Source organism: Anabrus simplex, chromosome 3 (genome assembly GCF_040414725.1).
Source record: "Anabrus simplex isolate iqAnaSimp1 chromosome 3, ASM4041472v1, whole genome shotgun sequence".
Taxonomy (NCBI): Eukaryota; Metazoa; Arthropoda; class Insecta; order Orthoptera; family Tettigoniidae; genus Anabrus; species Anabrus simplex.
In genome coordinates this window covers 304,733,313-304,752,680 of record NC_090267.1, presented here as the reverse complement: position 1 = coordinate 304,752,680, position 19,368 = coordinate 304,733,313, and the positions used below count along the sequence as shown (strand labels likewise).

Sequence of the window (19,368 nt, the reverse complement as noted above, 5' to 3'; positions counted from 1 at the left end):
AATCTCCGCAATGCTATGACCCATACGCCGTGCGCCGATAAACATCATCCCACGTTCAAAGTGTCCGACTCGTTGGCTGAACGGTCAGCGTACTGGCCTTCGGTTCAGAGGGTCCCGGGTTCGATTCCCGGCCGGGTCGGGGATTTTAACCTTAATTGGTTAATTCCAATGGCACGGGGGCTGGGTGTATGTGTTGTCTTCATCATTATTTCATCCTCATCATGACGCGCAGGTCGCCTACGGGAGTCAACTAGGAAGACCTGCACCTGGCGAGCCGAACCCGTCCTGGGATATCCCGACACTAAAAGCCATACGACATTTCATTCACGTTCAAAGTCGGTTAACTCGCGACGTGTTGCCATCTTCACGATACTGGTGTCTGTGACAGTCTCCTCAGCTACACCGCAGCTAGCCGCAATGCTCAGGGGTCATACACGGCGCATTTTCTAATGGGACACCCTTTCCCGTAACTTTTGAGCACTCACTGTATATCGTCGCCGTAAGACCTCTCTGAGTTGGTGCGTCATCAAACAAACGGAAAAATGTTTTTCACCATAAGGTACACTTGGCAATCGCAATTTGCTTTACACCTCACTGACACAAATAGGTTTTACGGCGACAATAGGATATAAAAGGGCTAGGATTGGGAAGGAAGCGACCGTTGTCTTATTTAAGCTACAGCCTAAGAATTTTCCTAGTGTGAAAATGGAAAACCATGGAAGACTACCATCAGGGTTGCCGACAGTGGGGTTCGAACCCACTAACCCCCGGATTCAGTAATATACTCGTATATGTCACTATTCTCACAGTGTAATGAAATATTAAAACAATCAACAACGGGATGTGAATAAACACCATGAACGATATAGCTAGTAATAATAATAATAATAGTCTAATAATAATAATAATAATAATAATAATAATAATTAATAATAATAATAATGGCGTGTGGTCCCTGGAGAGACCTGGTGCAGGTCTTTTGATTCAACGCAGTACAGGCGTCTGCGCGTCTATGAGCATGAAGCCCTATCTAAGATGAAATATATTGCTGAAAACATCACAGACAGCAAATCCCAAACGATATTATTTAACTAATGGAAGTTCAAATCCCCGATCACATCGGGAATCGAACCCGGGACCCCTAACCAAGACCACCATTTAGCCATGGAGCCGGATGCTATACAGATGATACCGTGATACTTGCTGACAGTTCAAGTGACCTCCGAACCCACTTGAACACCATCAACGATGTAAGCAATGAGATAGGTCGTAACCATGCAGAAAACAAAATTTAGGATAATCAGCTACCAGAAAATCAACTCTCATATCTACCTGGAGATGAACACCATTGAATGTGTGACACATGTCATGTAACTACCATGAATAAAACCCGAATATAGAACTCAAAGCCAGAATCAGCATAGCAAGTGGTGTGTTTCGGAAATTAAAATATCTCGTGTGAAACCGTGATTTCCTACTTGAAACTCGTTGGCATGTCATATTTTGCTACTGTCCGGCTCCATGGCTAAATGGTTAGCGTGCTGGCCTTTGGTCACAGGGGTCCCGGGTTCGATTCCAGGCAGGGTCGGGAATTTTAACCACAACTGGTTAATTTCCCTGGCACGGGGGCTGGGTGTATGTGTCGTCTTTCATCATCATTTCATTCTCATAACGACGCGCAGGTCGCCTACGGGAGTCAAATCAAAAGACATGCATCTGACGAGCCGAACTTGTCCCGGCATTAAAAGCCATACGCCATTTCATTTTAATTTTGCTACTTCACGATGTCGAAGGATGGACACTTAAGTTCTCCTGTGGGTGGGGATGGTAGAATAATACCCATGGTAAACTCTGCCTGTCGCAAGAGGAGACTAAAAGGGGCCCCAGGGGCTCTGAACTTGGGAGCGTGGGTTGGCGAGCATGGGGCCCTTAGCTGGGTCCTGTCATTTCTTCCAGTTACTTGTGCCGGAATCCTCACTTTCATCTATCTTATCCGACCTCTCTTGGTCAACTCTTGGTTTTTCCGACACCGACGGTATTAGGTTGTGAATCCTACGGAAGTTTTCATTTTCACGCCCTGGCCTTACTTCGGCCGATATCTTCATTTTTCTAAGTGTCGGATCCCTTCCATACTTTATCTCTGATCAGTGTTATATAGAGGATGGTTGCCTAGTTGTACTTCCTCTTAATACAATAATCACCAACACCACCACCTGGACACTAAAGACTTCTTCAATGAACCGTCTCCAGGCTTTTGACTTGAGTATGCTTCGCACAATGTTAATGATCTCATAAGTAGACAACTTCACCAGTGAGGAGGTACTCTGTTGTGTCAGAAAATAAAGCGAAGTCTTGACGCTCACAAAACTCTGGAAAGCGAAATGACAAATACAGCCGGAAACAACTGATCGTAGAAGGCAAGGCAAAATGAGATCGTGACATGGGTGCAGAATACTACTACATTGCGTAGAACCTCCGAAAGAAGTACGAATTGCACGATGCAGTGACACTGGCATGGCAAGCGTAAGATGAGAATAATCCCTCCATGATGGTCACTAACGTGCTATGAGGAAAGGGTACAAGAATAATAATACGAAGAAGTACAAATAGTAATCCTTTTCATTAAGTGTTTTGCATGATATCGTAAACTCTTGATGACATGTAAATGAATATCTCCGTGAGTTTCAGCGCTGTGTATTATGATACCATCTCATTTCCTCCCTCGCTCGTTTCCGGTAGTGCTCACATGACAACATCCCCACGATATCTGTTAGAATCGCCATGCTATACAATGTGCATTCTTCCTCATCCGTGTCGCTTCTCTTCTTAGTTCATCCTGACTGGAGCAACTTGTAGAATCAGAGTAGAAATTCATTGTTCCCCTGCGAGAGAATATCCAGTTTACACGCACAAAGACGAAGAAATGTACGAAAAGCTCACCAACATTTATTTTGTACTCGCTAGTACGAATTTTATTAACTTTAGATTCGATGAATTCGTAAAGAATGATCAGAATATTAAACCACTTCACAAAAACAAATTGCAATAATAAATAAGGAAATTTTCTCTGTGTTCATCGATTTATTGGGGTACCCAGCTGAGACTGTGAAGGTTTGTCCAATTCACCTGGAAAGCCGTAGGTTTGTTACCCGTCAGAATGTCAAAACGAGACTTCTGGATCGGTACATGGCCTTGGAGTTCACGAAGCCTACACCAGAATGAAAGATGTTTAATTACTGGAGGTGAAGGTGGCCGGGCATAGAGGTGACCACACGTATAGAGACAGCATTTACCTTCATTGTCCTTCATGACCTGTATGGAGATGACATACCTTTGCTTTCTTACTCTTTTACGGATGAAATTAGCTGATTGATTTTAGTGAAATAAATCAGTATCCTCGTCCCGAGGTGATGCAGCTCTTTTCAGGCACACCCCCAATGGAGGTGATGTATCCCTCTTAACTTTACCAGTGTCAAAATAAAATTTCCAAAATTCATCATCACATAGAAAATTAGCCATTATAAAAGTGTTTCCAAGTGTTTAATTTGAGGATTTTTCTTTCATTAATTCTAAATATTAATTGTAGGTACCAAATTAGGTAATAAAATCATATTAAATATTCTTGGTCAGATATCGAAAAGCGATATATTTTACAAATGTTAGAAGATAGGGAAATGAAAATCTACGTTTTTCAACCCGTAGCACTTCGGTCAGCATACTGAATGAAGTTCATACTGTAGACTATTATACTGTAAATTTCCTTTCATTTCATCTTCCTGTGCGAGTTAACTACCGTAACAGTCAACTCAATAACTCACTGCTATAAATAATCTTTTCATGATAGTTCCCCTAAGTAGCGTCTAGTCATTTAATTTCTGAAATATGAGAGTGGTTTTGTATTTACAAATTCGTTCAACTATACAAACAGGCTGAGGGTTATAAGCAGGAGCTCTATGAATCGATGTCCTGCTCACTATCACATTCATGAGGGAGATATTATGCTATGTGTCTTTGAATCACTGGTAGAGTGTTAGCCTTCACATTGATATCGCGGGTTTAAATCTGGTAGAGGTAGTCGGATTTAAACGGGTGGAAGAATGTCCATTAAGCACATTCAGCACACCATGTCTCTAAGTTGTCAGAGTGTGAAATATCATTGGGGACACATTTCGGATTGAAAGTTAATCAGATCTCAGCCATGGACCGCCCAGAAGTGTTTCGGTCCCTCTGCCATCAGGTAAAGTAGAACAGAACGTAGACATTGACATGCAAGCAGCCTAAATAGTGTCAAACCAATGTTTGATATGTAGTTGCTGAGAATATACGATTCTTATTCTTTTTATTATTATTTTAATATTATTAATGATTCAAGATGCGTCGAAATTCCGGAGGTTTGTGCTGAAGTAAAGTCTTTCAAAGTGGTTGTTGATTGCCTCGGCTCTTTCGTAAGTAAATATCAACCGACTGTCTACATCACACTGTTGAACGGGGAGGCAAACGTCTTACCAACTGCAGTCGAATAGCACTGAAGATAGGATCTTATTCACATTAAGAGTATTGTTTTCCATGTCCTGAAGTGGCTAAGAATCCTCAATCCACCGTTTGGTGCTTGAACACTTAGGAAAAAAGTCTCACAAGTCTATTAATATATTTAAGTAAACTTAAGGAATATTCTTCCTACTCCTGTTAATCAGTAGCTTTATCAAGTATGGGAATAATTGGTTCCCAGGTCCAATTGAAGGAACAGCCAGTACTCGTAAAGAGCTAGGAAAATTGGATGCCGTTAGTGCTGAAAGGTTATGGAAGAAAATTGTCTTATGGAATAATGTACAGCAATAAACTGAATATATTAGATGTGCTAGCACGCTACATGGAAAAGCGGTGGAGTGTTAGCTACTGGATACCATGACTGCAGGTAAAAACCCGGCAGATGTTGTGGGGTTTTTAAAGGACAGAATGAAGAACATTTGATTATCCATGAAAGAAATCATAATATAATTTCAGCGATTCCAATGTGAAAAATCTTCGAGCTCTGTCGGTCTTTTCAATTTGCTAGTATTTCTTCCCAGCGTAGCAAGGTGTGACAGTCTACCTGACAAACCCTCTGCCACACTAGGGCGAAACGATGGTAATTTCACAATTGAAAAGGCCTAATATCAGGAATTTGTTTTGACATTTGGAATCGATGAAATTAAATGTTAGTTTCCTTCTTGGAACTTCACTTTTAGTCTAAAAGCCAAAGGCTGACATTTATACAAGTGGAGGAACATCCTTCCCCTAGTACACTGTCACTGCATTGTCCTACATAATTAGGTTTGCAACGGTTACAATGTCGGCAGATGAGGAGTAGATTTCAGCTTATCAGGCAACGGCTGCACCGTGGCTCTACAGAGTCTCACATAAAAACCCAGACCGAACGCACGGTGTTTGTACTCTGCGCTACAGCAGCTGCAGCATGGGAGGCGCGCGCATCGTTCTTGACCTTGCAAGCAGCCTGCACGTGTTCGACCTGGCAAGCATCAGTCACCAGTCTGAATATCAGCTTTTAACATGGTGAGACAGTTATCATTGCAACACCGTATTTTCGTGTGTAAAAGTTCTGGTTTCATCTTAATGTTCGTGTGAACAGTCATGACTCTTGCTATTGGTGTGCAGAAAATTCTAATTGTGATTATGAAGTCCCTCATTATGATAGGAAGATTGGTGTTTGGTGTGCTGTTAGTGCAAGGCGAATAATTGTTTTCTTTTCTAGGCGCCGGTAAATTCAGAAAGGTACCAATATACCATGGGTGGTTTCAACAAGATTCAGCCCCTGCTCATACAGCAGACGATTCCCTTCTTAAAATCTAGGAAGTGTTTGCAGACAGAGTGATCAGTACTGGTTTATTTCACCCTCGTTCTCCAAATCTAACAGTTGTGATTTTTATTTGTGGGGTAAACTGTAAAAAAATGTACCGAGCAAATTCTCACACAATGGAGGAACTGAGAAAGGACATTACCAATGAAGTCAGAAATATTATAGTGACAGAACTCACTCTCGTCAGGCAGAATGTGGTTACCAGATGCAATGCCTGCATAACCCAGGAAGGACGACACTTCGAGCATCTTTTATAAAGTAAGATTCTATACAAGATTGTATACACGTTTAAAGCAAGGGCGGCCGCGCGCGACGTAAGTTCGGCTGAGGTAGCTGCCGCAGCTCAGATTACAAACACCATGCGTTCGGTCTGAGTCCATACGTCTGCATTCGAGGGACGGAGAGAGGCTAGTCTCTACTATCGGGCTGCCTTGAGCATGGTTTTCGGTGGTTTTCCATACTTCTGGACTAATGCGCATGCCGGAACAAGTACAGGGCACTGCCGCCAACCCCTTCACCAAACATCTCCTTCACCAATTCATATCTCCTTGGCCTGAGGGAAGGTATCACCTTCTAGGAGGTAATTTTATTAGTAGTGGCTCAACGCCACACTAGCATCTTGGAAAAGTGTGGCAATCCAACTACGGTGCCCACTTATACAATGGGGTGAAGCGCTGGTAATTTCACGATTGAAATGTCCTAAACAGATTGATTGAACGTTTTTATAATTGAATTATCTGTGAAGATATCTATCAGACCCATTGGTGAAAATGAAGAGCACTAGAATATCGTGAGTTGAAACGTTATACACTCCTCAGATGACCGAAGCAGATTTCCCTAAGGAGACATAAATCAAAACGTTTTGATGGCCATACTACGCCCGGCTCAGCTAACGTGTACTGGCATCTTGATTTAGGTTGTCCATTCCATTTTACTCTACCAGATGGCAGAGAACTTGAGCTTTTGGGTGACCTATTGTTGAGTTTGAATTAATTATGTCGGTTAAATCCATGGGATTCCAGCGATCTTTAACGAGCTGGTATCGTACGACAAGGAGTGCCGAAATAATTTTCTTCCAATTTTCAGAAATCTGAATACGGTTGTCGAGTTAGAACTCGTGATGTGGGATACGAAGGCCAACAACCTGCTGATGATCCACAGAAAGGAACTGAATGTTTAATTTGTAAGACATTGATTTAAAATCGACTCTTCAATGGGTGCGAACCCACTACTTCTTGAATACAAACTGATACCTACGCGACGCAAATCTCACACCACTTGCTCGTCCTTCAGAGGAAATTTAATGATAATGATGTTATAGATTTCTCGTCCCACTAAATACTTCTACAGTTTTCGAAGACGCCGAGGTGCCAACATTTAGTTCTGAAGGAGTACTTTTAGCGTGCCAGTAAATTCACCGACACTAGGCTGACGTTTTGAGTACTTTCAAGTACCACCGGACTGAGCCAGGATCGAACCTGCCAAGTTTGGCTCAGAAGGCCAGCGGTTTACCGTGTGAGCTACCGGTAAGAAATGTAGGTATAGACTGCGCGAAGCAATCCTGACTTTACCACTGATCTTACAGGAAGCCCAAGCATCGGGTGAGTTGGCCGTCTGGTTAAAGTCTAACAGCTCTGAGCCTGTGAGCCTGTATTCGGGAGATACTGGGTTCGAACCAAACTGTCGGCAGCCTTGAAGATGGTTTGCCATTTTCACGCCAAGTAAATGCTGGGCCTGTACGATAAATAAGGCCACGGCCGATTCCTTACCACTCCTAGCCCTTTCCTATCCCATCGTCGCCGTAAAAGCTACCTGTAACGGTACGATGTAAAGCAAGTTGTGAAAAGCAAGCACATATACGTGGCATTCGTAGATCTAGAAAATGTATTCGATAATGTCGATTGGACTAAGCTATTTGAGATTCTGAAGGTGATCGGCGTCAGATTCCCAGGAAGAATAATTATCTACAATCTGTACTAAACACGGTCTGCAGTTGGAAGAATCGAGGACTATGAAAAAAAAATACCGTCTAGAAATTTGGCCCCTTCCCTTTTCATTATTTATGTAGAACAGGCGGTAAACAAGTGCAAACAAGAATTTGGAAATGGAAGGAAAGGAAATGACAACTCTGAGATTTGCCAATGATATTACTTCATCTGAGTCCGGAAAAGATCTGGAGAAATTGCTGAAAGGTATGGATACCTTGTTGAAAAAGGAACACAAGATGAAAAGAAATAAACCCAAAACAAAAGTAATGGAATGCAGTTGAAGTCATGTGATGAAGGAAATATTAGATTAGGAAATAAAGTGTTAAAAGAAGTTGATGAAATTTGTTACTTGGGAAGCAGAGTAACTAATTATCATAGAAGTAAGGAGAACATAAAATGCAGACTAGCATATTCAAAGAAGGCCTTTCATATGAAAATAGATGTGCTCGTTTCGAACATAGATATAAGAATTAGAAGTATATTTCCGAAGACGTTCGTCAGGAGCGTGGCATTGTATGGAAGTCAAATATGGACGATAACTAGCTCAGAATGAAAGGGAATAGAAACCTTTGAAATGTGATGTTACAGGAGAATGCTGAAGGCAAAATGGGTAGACAGAATCACGAATGAACAGTACTGAATCGAATTGGTAAGAAGTGAACGATATGGCGAAATTTGACAAGAAGAGACATATATTAAGACACCTAGGACTTGTTGGGTTGGTTTCTGAGGGAAGTGTAGGAGATAACCAGTCTATGGACTGATCACCTAAACAACAAGATTAACAATTGTGCACAGTTTGTATAAGGTATAATACCTGATCTTTTAAGTTGCATGCACTTATACCTCACGAAGAATAACAATAGAGGTATTTGCGATTATTACATTCTTCACAAACTTCCAATGTTCCCGAAAATATTTGTTTCATGTAAAAGCTCTACAGAACAAAAGGTATCGAAACTACGATTTCCGATTATTTATATCTAATTCATTTTTCTTTACAGTTTGCTTTGCGTCACACCGACAGAGACAGGTCTTATGGCGACGATGGGAGAGGAAAAGGCTAGGACTGGGAAGGAAGCGGCCGTGGAATTAATTGAGGTACAGCCCCAGCATTTGCCTGATGTGAAAACGAGAAACCACTGTAAACCATCTTCAGGGCTCATTCATTTTATCGCACGGGCTGTGGTAATTGAGATGTTCACGAATTGAAATTTTTAGTGGTAATTTCATCATCGCCGGACATCGCTGACATTGAATTATTGTGCAATCGTCATGGTTTCGAGTTAAACGACGATAATAGCCGTTCATGTTTTAATTTCTGTTATAAGGTATAAAACGGCGTGATAATAGCCCATGTTTATCAGGAATATAATTATGATAACCATCTAAATGACAAGAAAATTAATACTAGTAAACGGAGTCATGAAGGGAGTTTGAAAATAGACTCCCTCGACCTCGGATGCCTTAATGCGGTTGCCTGTAATGTTCTAAGCCATAAAACGGATAAAAAATTTAATTCAAACTTAATTACATTGAATTAATCACAAACATACACACTTATGCTATGTCTTTACGTACTTTCTTGAATGTTTTTGGTAATTCATTTTCTGGAAGTATATGGTTACAAGGCGTGGAAGCTGTCACATATCCGTGACTACAACGACCACCTCTGTGGTGTAGTGATTAGTGTGATTAGCTGCCATCCAGGGAGGCCCAGGTTCGATTCCCGGCTCTGCCACGAAATTTGAAAAGTGGTACGAGGGCTGGAATTGGATACACTAAGCCTCGGGAGGTCAACTGAGTAGAGGTGGGTTCGATTCCCACCTCAGCCGTCCTGGAAGTGGTTTTCCGTGGTTTCCCACTTCTTTTTTTTTGCTAGTTGCTTTACGTCGCACCGACACAGATAGGTCTTATGGCGACGATGGGACAAGGAAGGGATAGGAGTGGAAAGGAAGCGGCCGTGGCGTTTATTAAGGTACAGTCCCAGCATTTGCCTGGTGTGAAAATGGGGAACCACGGAAAACCATTTTCAGGGCTGCCGACAGTGGGATTCGAACCTACTATCTCCCGAATACTGGATACTGGCCGCACTTAAGCGACTGCGTTTCCCACTTCTCCCCCAGGCAAATGCCGGGATGGTACCTAACATAAGGCCACGGCCGCTTCGTTCTCTCTTCCTTGTCTATCCCTCCCAATCTTCCCATCCCCCCGCAAGACCCCTGTTCAGCATAGCAAGTGAGGCCGCCTGGGTGAGGTACTGGTCATAATCTCCAGTTGTATCCCCCGACCAAGAGTTTGATGCTCTAGGACACTGCCCTTGAGTCCGAAGGAAAAACCGACCCTGGAGGGTAAACAGGTAAAGAAGAGAGGAGGAAGAAGAAGACTATCAAGGAGCCCAATGCTACCATATCAAAATACACTTTTTGCCAATTTTGTATTTATTTTTGCTATTTGTTCAACGTGACACTAACACATCGAAGTTTTTCGGCGACAGAAGGATTGGAAAGGCCAAGGATTGGGGAGGTAGCAGCCGTGGTCTTAATTAAGGTGTAGCCCCAGCATTTGCCTAGTGTGAAAATGGGAATCCATGGAATACCACCTGCAGGGCTGCTGGCGGTGGGATTTGAACCCACTATCTCCAGAAGTAAAGCTCATAGCTTCGCGACCCTAACCACACGGCCAACTCGCTCGGTTTGTCTTATGTTGAAAGGAATGTATAGGTCCTATTGATTGCTATGTCCATTAGCATTCTTAATTGATAGTTCTATATAGTGAGAGGATCCGATGCAGAAAAGCTGTTGAGAGATTATATATTAGTCGTCTTAGCTTGTGGAATATGGGAACGGTCGGGTGATATAATAAGTACACTGAAGTGTGCCATCCTGGTTCCTGTTGAATTGATATGGTCTATCTCAGACAGCAAAGTAGTGTGCACTCAGTGAACACAAAACTGGTACATGTTATTTCTGTTAAGTACAAAATTAAATTAAATGCATTTCTCAATGGGCCGATGACCTAGATGTTAGGCCCCTTTAAACAACAAGCATCTAGCAAGCATTTCTCAATGTGTGAGAGAATATTTAGAAACGTCAAGGAAACAGCTATTTATGAAGAGTATTTTAGTATCAGTCGGGTTGAGTGACTCTTCGTGATTAATTTAAGAAGTTCATGAAAATTTGAGAACTTTCGGTACTTCGTCAGATTTTTCAAAGTGTGGAATGCAGAAAACTCTGACCAAAGTAACTAATCATGAATATCTAATCATACAGTTAAGCACTTCATCGCTAACTACGTAGTTCACTCCAGGAAGTCAAATTTGATATGACAGACGCCGAGATGCAGGAATTTTCGTGTGCCAGGATTTTTCACGTAGGGATAAATTTATCGACAGGAGACTCACGTATTTGTGCTCTTTCAAATATCAGGAAATGAGTCGGTCTCAAACACGCCGATTACTGCCTCCCATCCTGGCTAATAATAATAATAATAATAATAATAATAATAATAATAATAATAATACAACTTACAGAGTCTTTATTGTGTAGCGGTTAAGACTGGTCTGAAAATCAGCATCCAGAAGACTGAATTTATGACCAATATCAAGGAGGTCCCTTCTACAGTTCCTCTCACAGGCGCTACCATACGAAAAGTACCTGCAGTTAAGTACTTCGGAGAATGGATCTCTGCGAATCAGAGCGAGAACCCAGCCATAGATGCCAGATGTACCAAGTTTGAAAGGGCTTATCAATTGTGTCGTAGTATCTATTCATCTAAGTGCCTCTCCAAGAACCTCAAACTCAGACACTACAACTCGGTAGTCAAACCATCTGTTCTGTATGCTTCTGAGTGCCTTGTAATGGCTAGGAAGGGCCCACTCATAAAGCTGGAGTTAAAAGAGAGGAAGATCCTGAGGAGGATGTTAGGACCAATCAGAGAGGAAGGAGGCACTTACAGAATCCGCCATAATGATGAACTGTATGAAGACCAGGAGGACATCATCACGTCTATAAGGAAAAGGCGCCTGACCTTTTATGGACACTTGGCCCGTCTGGATTCCAAAAGTCTCAACAACAGGATATTCACAGTAACAGGAAGAGGCAAGGCTTCTAAGAACAAATGGATCGCGTCAGTTAAGTCAGATATGGAACAACTAGATATCCCACTGGGACAAACTCATGACCGACTACTGTTCCGTCAAGCCATCCGACATGGAGTTTTCCCAACGTCCCTTAAAAGTAAGAAGACTACAGGAACTAAGTGGACCGAGGAGAGAAAGCTGGCTCGTAGTCAGCAAATGAAGGAGTACTGGAAGAAGAAGAAAGCAACAACTTTACCCAAGAATAGATACGAGCCCCGTGGTCCTCAGTAGGCCTAAACGACAAGGAAAAATAATAATAATAATAATAATAATAATAATAATAATAATAATAATAATAATAATAATAATAACAATAATAATAATAATAATAATAATGTACTCCACATCTGTGAAGTTGCTGTAGATTTTAAGAGATGATGGAATATCGGAATTTTATCCCACAGGAGTTCTTAACTGTGGTGGAAGCCAACGACAGGGAACTGCTGCTCTTCAACATCCTTAAATGCCACCAGCCTTATCAAGGATCGATCCTGCTGTCTTGGGAACAGAAAGATATGGTCTATTGATAAATATTCTTTATCCGACTTTATATATTTGATATGACATTGAAAAAAATACTTAAGCATGAAGTCGGTTCCCTCACTGAGATTATTATAAACAGCGAATTGTACACCTTAGGTTGATGTTATTTCATGAAAGGGAAATATGCCTATATGCGAGGCTGGATGTTAACGTACTATATTTAGTAAGTGATTGAGAAGGATGATAATACAGTGAGTCCTGTCCGGCTCCATGGCTAAATGGTTAACGTGCTGGCCTTTGGTCACAGTGGTTCCGGGTTTGATTCCCGGCAGGGTCAGGTATTTTACCCATTATTTCTTGGTTATTTTCGCTGGCACGGGGGCTGGGTGTATGTGTCGTCTTCATCATCATTTCATCGTCATCACGACGCACAGGTCGCCTACGGGCATCAAATCAAAAGACCTGCACATGGCAAGCCGAACATGTCCTCGGATACTCCCGGCACTAAAAGCCACACGCCATTTCTTTGTTACAGTAAGTCCTACACATTGCAATGATTGTGAAAATGGACGAATTGAGAGAAATTATTAACTACTCCAACTGTTCGACGTAATATTAACTCCCGCGCGGTACGAAGTTCACATCATCCGCTATTTTAAACCGTGTTACGTAAATTTGTAATTTATGTCGTTTTGAATTGCAAATTCCTTGCCTGACCTTTCTGTATCATTTCTAGACGTGTCGTTGGCCAGATTCACACCGATCCCTAAAATCTATTTAAGTCAGCTGCGGCATACATAGCATGTAATTTCTTAAATTTAGAGTTACTTTTAGAATTCTAACACCTTTATCATATACTTCCATTTCCTGTGTATACGATAAATATCCTTGATATCCACGAATGACTAAAGAACACGCCGATAAAAGAAGTCTCAGGTAATAATATTGTTTGTAGGTCAACAACGTTCTCCAGTGTGTATAAATTTTGAATTATATGTATAAAGAAAGGATAGTTCCCGAATTAATACATGCTTCTTTGATATTCGTTTTTGTTTCTGTTTGGTTTACGTCACAGATAGGTCTTATGGCGATAATAAGATAGGAAAGGGCTAGGACTGAGAAGGGAGCGGTCGTGGCATTAACTAAAGTGCATGAGAATGGAGAACCATGAACACCATCTTCAGAGTTACCGACATTTAGCTTCAAACCCACTGTCTTCCTAATGCAGGCAAACAGATACGCGTCCAAAACCGCCGCGTAACCTACTCTCTCGGTGCTGTTTAGTGTTGTATTAAAATATCCAACTTTTCTAAGATGCTGCGATGGAAGGAAGCTGTGATTTAATTCAGTCCGGCATTTACTTGATATGTGAATGGAAAACCGTCCCGTGATAAACCATCTTCAGGAATGCTATCGGTGGGATTAAATCTCTCCTGATCCGCATTTAGGTCAGTCGCCCAGGTAGCAGATTCCCTATCTGTTATATTCCTAGTCATTTCTAAAAAATTACTGCAAAGAAATTGGAAATTTATTGAAGATCTCCCTTGGTAAATTATTCCAATACCTAACTCCCCTTCCTATAAATGAATAGTTGCTCCAATTTGCCCTCCTGATTTACAACTCTATCTTAATTTGTGATCTTTCCTACTTTCAAAAACACCACTGAAATTTATTCGTCTACTAATGTCATTCCACGCCATATCTCCACTGATAGCTCGGAACACACCACTTAGTAGAGCGGCTCGTCTCCTTTCTCCCAAGTCTTCCCAGCCCAAACTTTGCAACATTTTTGTAAAGCTACTCTCTTGTCGGAAATCGGAAATTTGTCCACCCAGAACAAATCGAGCTGCTTTCCTTTGGATTTTTTTTCCAGTTCTTGAATCAAGTAATCCTGGCGAGGGTCCCATATACTGGAACCATACTCTAGTTGAGGTCTTACCAGAGACTTATTTTTGAAAACCACCGCCTCTGAAAGCAAGTGTACAGCTACACTATCTGTAGGATGCGATCAGCTCACTTGTTCGGAACTGATATTACCAGTGACGGGAAAAGACTGGACGCTGGAGTCCTCATGGGCCTTGGCCTGCTGAATATTTACATCGCGGAGAGAAGGTTTAATATGCAATGCTTCTTACGTATATCAGACAAGAGTTTTCTTGCTGATTCAGACCGAAATGTGATGTTGCTCCAGGGATATTGCCACAGAGTAATGAGTACTTCCAATATGTTATTGTGAATTTAGGTAGGAATCACGGAATTATGCTTTTATTTATTGTTTTTCCTTTTAATATTTTACTTTTTAGTTTATTAATCTGATAACCCCCCCCCCGCCACGCATCACCACGGACTGATATTAAATGGAGATGTAGTGTCGTATCTCTCTACATAAAATTGGCCACTTTTATGCACTTGTTCCTCTAAATTTATTATGGATATGTTTGCGTCACATACTGTAATTTTATTTAAATAGAATTACTTTTCTTTTGCTAACCAACCTCTTTAAATCGCACTAACACATACAGATTATCTGCCATGCTGAATTTGTATGAAAGGGAAGGGAATAGCCGTGGCCTTCATTAAGGTTCAGCCCGAGCATTTGCTTCTTGTGAAAATGGAGAACTATTTTCGGGGCTACCGATAACTGGTTTCAAATGCAAACTCACATCCACATAAAATTGGAATTACATGACATTTAAATAATACGTTTCATCACGCTTCACTTCAACAAATTTTAACGGGATAAAATTATTTAAGTGCGACCAATTTAGGGAAAGAGAAAGTCTTACTATAAATTAATTTCAACATTTCGACTACATGTTTAAAGACATTTATGAAAATTTTAGCGCTTCCCCTTCAGTAATTTGTGAGATATACTGCAGATAAATGTTGCATTGAGAATGCAAAATTCTAGATATCTGAACCAGCATGATTCGTTATACATACTCGCACTACTAAATCGTGAAACAGAAACCAAATATTTTCAGTGCAATATTGATAACGTAAAAACGAGATATGGAAGTGTGACAGCCGCAGCCTCCTATGTAAATTCTAGAGATTCAAAAAGATTTAAAAATAGGAACAAATAAGTATTACTATTTTTATCATAACCCAGTAAATGTAAATAATATATTTCTAGAACGAGCGTCTTAATAAATTGCATATAGATTTAATTAGGAACTTTGTAATGTGTAAATAATCGTGGAAAATTATTCGAAGTTTCAGGGTTTTGACACCCCTTAAAACAGAAGTTATTATTGTTAATGTGGCTGTAGGGAGATTTCCTGACAGCTTCATCTATTCTATACTATCTGCTATCCTGTTAAGTATGTTATAATTATTTTCATTGTAATGAGCTTTTACATTGACGAAAAGGTTTTCATGGTTATTAGTCTATCAAGAGACCACTACTCATCCCAAAGGCCTGCAAATTACGAGGTGACACCTAGTCAGGGTGACGAACTCTCACGCCCGTTATTCTTGGTTTCCTAGACCGGGGCCGTTATCTCTCAGTTAGACCGCTTTTTAATTGTTATCACGTAGGTTGAAGGGACCCCAAACCATCCTTTGGATCTATGTAAAAACTACAGTACCTGACCGGGAATCGAAATCGTGGCCTTCGTATAAGAGGCATGCTCGCTATCCCCAAACCGCGTATCCATCCCTTTCCAATAATACCTTAATCTTACTTGATTTCATTTATCTTCAGAAACTTCTCATCTAAGATGTAGATTTATGCAAAAAAATTGTCAAATTATTTTATTATCATGACTAAGATTCACGTTTTTCTAAATACCGACAACTTTTCTGACATTTAACATATTGTTCGCAGGATAGCGATAGTGCTCTTCATTTCAAATCCGTATTCTTTTTGTTTTGATTCATTGAACGTGAAGAAATACTTGATGTCAATTTGTTTTTGAACTTTTGAAGTAGGAGATGCGTATTTATCGGAACTATGTGCTAATTGTGGTATACGTGTCGAATAGTTCGATTCGGAAAAGTACACCAGGACATGAAATAACGTTTCCTTAATTACATAGAATATTCTACCGAACACCTACAATGGACGCTACCAACTATAGGATTTGAGATAGTAATTCAGGAACAATTTCAGGTTTCTAAGTAATGTCAGTCACGCATGTGTGGGAGGAAAGTGAAACTTTTCATTTTGAAATACAGATACATAGTTATATAAAGAACTGAACTCTAATGATCTACAGAAATATGGGGCTAGATCGTGATTAGGAACTGCAACTGAAGGAAGGCGAAGTGCTGGGCGGGATATGTTAACACAGTGGTGTTAAAGGGAGGTCACTTGTTTAATATAAGTAAAATCAAAATCATGAAGGTGAGACCTCGCCTAGTTATCATGATTTATAATCAGAACGTTAATTCAGAAGTCTGGTGTGTAATCAAAGTTCCAACAGGGGGAGATTGTTATCGATTTAGTTCTAATTTCCTAACACATCAAGATAATCTTCCTAAGAATGTTGCAGGAAGAGACGAAATTAGTTAAGCTTATTATGACGCATTCAGGAATATCTGTACATACCTTTATATCGACTATTTGCAAAAGTGACCAAACTAGAAATATCCTGCTTGTGATGTTGTTTATGAGGAAGGCGATTATAAGTAATAAAGTTATATGAACATAAGAAGGCAACTACATCTGGGGAATGTGTCCTCCTTATACCAGATGGGAAGTCCACACGAAGAAGTATATTTAAGTCCTGTATAATAGACATGGATTGAAATAAAGTATCCAGGACGGGTTGGGTCTTACGATTCGTGAAAGTAATACTTAAAATATATGTAACTGACCATAAAGGTAACCAATATTTGGTATATTCATATGAAATATTCAAACGTTTAAAATGAAGTCATTCTGACCAATAATTAATCATCGCTTTAAAACAGTAGATCGTTCTAATTCCTAAACTAAAAATTTAGACATTCAGAAATATAAATTTACAAGGAATTCCTTGGTGTTTTTGCATACTCTGTATTTTCCATTCCGTGATGTCAGTAGTCACTTGAATAGATATGAAGAACATGTAAATACTGAACAGTTGAAGAGCTTCCTTAGTAACGTAAGGAAAAACGAGTTGTTATCCTGTGTAGTAGAAATAATATTCTAAATATTGTATTATTCACGCGCATTTAACATTAATGTCTTATGTCCATCAAGTTTCGAAATACTGGTTCATAACTTCACCGGAAATAACGTTTATATTTTTGATAAAGTGCTTAGACTCATCTAAGGAGCTATGATATCGTGTGGGAGGTACAAATGAAGAAATATTTCTTGCCCGCATAATATACATGGATTTAAGTACGGATATATGGCCAAGGAGATTATTTTTCTATTTGGCTATTACGGAACGCAAGAACGAAATCGTTACCAACAAATTTAAATATATTTCGTAACAAATATATGAGTATATAGCTAATATAGCCTGCCAACGTACTAGGCTTACATTTCATCAAATGTTTTTAGAATTAGAGTGAATCTTCGGAAGAATATTGTTTCACGAGGAAGAGATTCGGAGTCTATAAAAGTACGAAATACAGACAGATAAGTGTTAAAATGAACATGTAGGAAATAATACATCTTCTTTAAAATTAATAATTCTATCATGAAATCGAATTACTGGGGTAAAATTTCAAACTTAAAACATTGTTTAAAACTAATGCTTCTTCGAATTATTAGAATTATAATCATCTTGCTAGTTGGTACGTTCTTATATTTCTGACATGTAATTTCCCTACGTTATATGAGGATTTTACACACATCAGTCAGGGACTGAATACGAATTTAATGAAGTATTTCATAATTTTATTACAAAATTGCTGGGTATGGTACGATTGAAGAATGATTAAAAATAATTCGAGATTTGTATACCGGTAGCATTCTTAGGGCCACATGTTCCCCATCTTTTGGGGCAGGTGAGAAGCGCTTCAGCTTACCTTTCGAAGCGACGAAGTGATCGCTGCGTCCGTATGCTGCGAACTGGTACTGCTGGAGCAGACGACTTACAATACGACCGCGGCGTGAATCGGACCCGTGCGTCGCAACGCCGGAGTTATATAGGCTGCACCACGAGGTTATGGAGTGCCCCGCGCACCCCCACCCTCCACTGGCTGCGTGACGTCACGCGTATTGAGCCGTACCGTATGCCTAGGGCAGCTTTTCCCTTAATCACCGACGATTGATTATTAGCACCAACAGTTGCTATTGAAGAGAAGTATATATTTCCGAAATAAAATTAAGTAATGGTTGGGGGACAGACACAATTAAGTATTTGCCTTCACAAAATTCATGAGTCGAGTGAATGAGAAATTTATAGAATGCGGAATGTACATTAAAATACTTTTAACGATATTGTACTAGCTACTGCCCACTAACCGCTCGTATCCCGATCAGCCCACTAGAAGTATCCGATATTTGAAGTGGAAGACCTGCAGTATTTGCGTCTCATACCAATCAGTATATCGTCATTTGAAGCTACCACTCGCAGACTTGAGGTTGAAATTCTACTGTCGGAAGCCCTTGAAACAATCGTTTGTGATTCTCATTTCAATATCATTAACTGGGATAAAACATGGATTGTGATAACGGAGGAATCATTCCTTAATTCTTGAGAGACGATTTACTTTACTCACTGGAATTTCCTTTCGACGCACTGTGTGATATTTCAGCATTCTAGCTGGACAAAAATACATTTTCAAGTTTATAAACAAACTTCTTCCATTTTCATTCTTAATTATATAATTGCAGTTACTTACGTTAAATGTAGTGCATTAGCTGCTAAAAAAATAAATTTTTGGATTAGGGGAAAGCAAATAAAATTTGAAAATTTATAAGTAGAGAGCGAGAATAAAATCCCCTTAGCTTACTG

General features: G+C 40.1%; 1 protein-coding gene across 1 annotated transcript in view; it reads right to left on the bottom strand.

The window, feature by feature from the left end:
- Positions 1-18,536, bottom strand: part of Mip (Myoinhibiting peptide precursor) — a 607,442-nt gene extending 588,906 nt beyond the window's left edge. The window contains exon 1 of the mRNA XM_067144391.2: positions 18,437-18,536. The gene's annotated coding sequence lies outside the window, so the exon portion shown is untranslated. The remainder of the gene's footprint in view (positions 1-18,436) is intronic.
- Between the last annotated feature and the right edge of the window lie 832 nt (positions 18,537-19,368).